This window comes from Mugil cephalus, chromosome 23, assembly GCF_022458985.1.
Source record: "Mugil cephalus isolate CIBA_MC_2020 chromosome 23, CIBA_Mcephalus_1.1, whole genome shotgun sequence".
Lineage (NCBI taxonomy): Eukaryota > Metazoa > Chordata > Actinopteri > Mugiliformes > Mugilidae > Mugil > Mugil cephalus.
Window position 1 is genome coordinate 242,259 of NC_061792.1, and position 5,000 is coordinate 247,258.

A 5,000-nucleotide genomic window follows, 5' to 3' on the forward strand; every position below is an offset into this window, starting at 1 on the left:
TGCAAAAAACTCTCATGGCCACTTTTACATACATCACACATTGCACTTACAGCATTATTTATTTTATGAAACACCACATTCGTATATATTCTGTTATGTTTTATAAGGAAATCGTTATTTTCACACTCTATACTGTTATATTTTATGTTCCCATTCAACCATATCTTCTTAACATCCAAATCATTGAACACGCCAGCCCAAACTTTCTATGCTGCTGGCTCTTTTATCACATCAGCTATTAACCATTCATATACCTTTTTCAACTTCACATTTTCAAAGGGGCATTTCTTCTCTTTTTCAATCACATACATCTTGGGTGTACGCTTGTCTTGCTTAATCACACCAGTCTCTTTTAATAATGTTTGTCCATTCCAGAGGTATACTACTTTTAATCCGCTCATTATATTCGGCTGACTTTTCTTTGCTTTCCATACCATCTAAATCATTCACAGAATCATAAATACAATTCAATCTCAAAAACCCGGGATGACCTCATAAATAATATCCTTGACTTGTTTAATATTTGCCACCATGAATTGTGGCTCATACAGACTTTTATTATTATATTTAAATTTCTCATTGAGAAACAAGGGTAGGTTAACAAACATTTGCAACCCATCACACTCATATTCTACTTTTGGTAGAAATTTTCTCCACGCTTCAAACACCTCCCTGTAAAACTCTGGGATTTTAACTGTCATTGATTGTTTGAAACCCATAAACAAACATAGTCACCTATCCCACCCACTTCATCCACATATTTCCTTAAAAACTCCTTCCATCCATAGTTCATCCACGCTCCATGTATTTTTGGATCGTTCTTACTCTTATTGCCGTTCTTTTCATTTCCAAATCAATGAGCTTCAGCCCACCTCTCTCTTCTTCCCTATCAAAGTTTTTTTGTGCAATTTTCACCCCTTTCCCCTCCCATATAAAGTCACAAATAGTTTTGTTTAACACATTCATAAACCCACTCTGGCATGTCTAACACTCTCATCACATATACAACAAACTGAGAATAACAAATTATTCACCACCATCACTTTTCCTTTCAGTTTAAGTTTCTCCCCCTCCATAGTGTACATACTGTTTTTATCTTATTAATCACTCCAGTCCATGTCTCATCTCTAGCCTCTTTGCTTGCCACCCCCAGACACATCCCAACACCTTCATGTATTTCTCCTCCACCTTTAAGCCCATTTCTATCCTCTCTATATCTCCAATGTACATGATCACTGATTTAGTTTTGTTGATTTTGGCTCCTGATGCCCGTCCATATTTTTCTATTATCTGTAGCACCCTTTTCACACTGTTGTTGTCCCTGACCGTAATAGTTGGTGTCGTCTGCATATTGATTGATGACACAGGTCCCTCCATAGGGCAACTGAAACACTTTCACCTCCTGGTCAGTTTTGATCAGCATCGCCAGGGGCTCAACAACTATTGCATACAGTAGTGCTGACAGGGGACATCCCTGTCTCACTGATCTCTCCACATCGAAAAAGGTTTGTCAAGACACCGTTTACCTTCACTCGGCTCTTGGCACTGTCATACAGCCTCTTTACCCATCCCACCATCCTCTCCCCGAACCCAACTTTCTCCAGTACTCTAAACAGGAATCTGTGGTCTACTCTATCAAAGGCCTTATTCCAATCTATTCCCAGCACTACTCCCCCTTTCCCATCCTCTTTCATGTGTTCTATTGAATCTCTGATTGTGGCTATTGTGTCTGCTATGTCTCTTCCGGGTATGCTGTAACTCTGCGTGTTCTGTACTATGTTCCCTATCACTCCCTTCATCCTATTTGCCAGGACTTTAGTTAGTATCTTATAATCTGTATTTAGCAAACTAATTGGCCTGTAGTTTTCCAAATCTAACCTACTTCCTTTCTTTTTGTATATTATTGCTATTACACCCTCCCCCATCCTATTCTGCACTTGCCCTGTTCTTTCCATCCCCTTGAATACATCTACCAGAATTTGCGCTACCTCATTTTTGTACGCTTTGTACCATTCGATCCCTATCCCATCACTTCCTGGACTCTTTCCACTTTTCAATCCTCCTATGGCCTCTATCACCTCCTTCTCATTTATGTCTCTATCACACCATTCCCTATCCTCTTCACTCAGTTTCCTTTCTACACTTTCCATCACTTCATCTATGCTTCCTTGATCTATGTCCCCTTTCTTATAGAGATCCCCATAAAATTCTTGTACCCTTTCCAGAATCTCCACATAATCTACTATCTTCTCTCCGTTTTTGTCATTAATTTCCTTTATGTATGTTCTATTCTGTTTTCTTTTCTCTAACCCCAAAAAATATCCTGTGCACCTTTCACCTTCTAATGCATATTTTGCTTTACTTCTCAGAATCGCTCCTCTACATTTCTCCGTCTCAAACCTCTCTAACTTCATCTTTGCCTCCAAATAATTGTTTATATTATAACCCTCCTCATTGTCTGCTCTACTTAACTCTGCCCTCAATTTTTGTTTCAGAGCCTTTTCCTCCTTCATTCATTTTCCCTTTTCTTTTCTTACTATATCTAATACTAATTTGTTTAATTAAAAGTTTTTATCTTCTCCCATCGTTCCCCTATGCTGTCGTCTAGCCTGTCATTTTCTTTATACACTCCTCTTCTCCTATTCTCTTCGGTCTAGCAAATCCATAATCTGTATCTTGTACTCCTCTTCTTCAATTAATCCTGCGTTTAATATCCACATCCCTCCTCCTATCTCTTCTTTCTCCACCTTAATTCGAAACATGACCCCATCATGGTCACTGAAGCTATTTCTTTGATGCCTTATTTTGTCGATGTACCCAATAATGCTACTTTGCACCAACACCAAATCTATTCTACTTTGTTTTAGAACCCCATCTCTCATCTGCCTCCTTGTGTATTCTCTCTTCTCTGAGTTCTCTTCTCTCCATGCATCTATAAGCCCATTTTCTTTCATCAGCTCGGACAGCATGTTTCTCGATCTTTCCCATCTAAATTCAACTCCCTTACCTACATCTAGACGACTACATTTTATATTGAAGTCCCCAACTATAATACACTTCCCTGCGATTATATTTTAAGTTCTCTAATAATGCAACACTTATCTTTTTCTATATTGGAACGTATATATTTATTAATCTGAATTCTATTTCTCTATATTTAAATTCTTATCACCAAAATTCTCCCTGTCTCATCTCTATATACCTCTTTTATGTCTTCGACAACGTCCTTTTTAATCATTATTGCTACCCCCCTTGCGTTTCTAGCCCCATTATTATAATATATAGCTCCCCTCCATTCCTCTCTCATTTCTTTAACTATGTCCTCGTCCCAATTAGTTTCTTGAATACATATAATATCGCTGCGGTATGCAAATAATAGCTCTTTTATTTTTCTCTTATTTCTTAGGCCCATTTGCGTTAATAGAGGTTATTGTGGCCATGAGAGCAAAACTGAATATAAATAGAAACCAAAAAGTAAACATTTAAACCAAAACTATACAATCACATACCGGATTTCGGTCCTTTTCGCTCCTCTCTTTCTTTGTCTTTCTCCGCCTTCCGCTTTGCTGAGAATCTTTGAAAGATCTTTGTCAAGTCTGGTTGTCCGTTATCTTCCTCTCTTTCATGTCCATTTAATCGTCCTCGGTTCCTTTTCTTCATTCTCCTTTCCTTGTTTGGCAGCAGGGTTCGGTTTCTCTCCACCCTCTCCATTTGCGTTCTTGTTGTCCGCTCCACTGGTGTTCTCCGCTCCACCGACATCCTTTCCACCAGTTTTCGGATCCTCCTCTTCCTCGATCCCCATGTCCTCCTCACCCTTGTCTAGGACCTCTGTTTGACCTTGGCCTCCTTCGCCGTCGTGGTTGTTGCGTCCGTTCTCTTCCTCCACTTCCTCACCCATCTCCTCCTCCGTCCTTCTCCTCTCGGCGCACTCCCGTGCGTAGTGGCCACTCTCTCCGCACCTGAAACACTTGAACTCCGGGCATTCTCTGAAGATGTGTCCCGGCTTGATGCATTTTCTGCACACTTGGATTTGTCTATCGTGGATCACACGGAAATACTCCACGCCCCTCATAGTTTCAAATTTAGTGGAGTATGGCAGCGATCTGACTTGCTCGTTGAATCGGACCTTTAAAAATCTCGTGCCGTCGGCAATGTCTGTGCCCGGCCACACACGGCGTTTAATTGCGACAGTGGCCGGACCCCCATTCATTAAGTCTTTCCATGATCGTGCTGTCCTCCAGATACACGGGTAAGTTTAGGAAAGAGACGACCATGTCGCTGTTCATTATGTCACGTCCGATCACTGGCACTCCATTTATTCTTATACCGTCAATCAACTTTGCCTTCCCGGCACCATCCTTCATCGTGATTTCGAATTTCTTGTCCGTCTTCATTCTACAACCTAAAATTTCCCCACACTCCTTCTTTACACCTTTCAGCAGGTCCATTACCGCGATTGATTTCGTATCTTCCACCTCCACCTCCACCGTCAGCTCCCTCTCAAACTTTTTCGTATTTACAGCCATTCCTTGCATCTGAGGGTTCATTGTATCTTCCTCCCCTTGATTCATCATAATAAGTTTAGGCGGAAAAAAAAACAATCCCCCGAACAGCCCGAGAGCCGTCGGGGAAAATTACGGGGACGATAAGCACAAAAGATACAAATAAAACAACTATTCTTCTGATTTCAAACAAAGAACAAAAATATCACAGAGAAGTCAGGCAGTCGCTGTGCAAATTCGAAATTCGCGCCACTCGCAATCACCACTCCCACTATCGGGCGTGTTCAGGGTGGTATGGCCGTAAGCAATGGTAGCTGTCACAAACGCAGTATATATAAGTGGTCAAAATCATCATTGCATGTATTTTGATGATGTAAATGTTACCATGTCTCCTGATGAAAATGAAAAGCTTACATCGCCTAGTATTCCCAGACGGTCTCCCATCCAAGTACTAACCAGGGCCCGACCGTGCTTAGTTTCCGAGATCAGACGAGATCG

The 5,000-nt window shown here is 40.9% G+C and overlaps 1 pseudogene; it reads right to left on the reverse strand.

Moving 5' to 3' along the window:
* Window positions 1-4,909: 4,909 nt before the first annotated feature.
* LOC125002449 overlaps window positions 4,910-5,000 on the reverse strand; it is a 121-nt pseudogene continuing 30 nt past the window's right edge.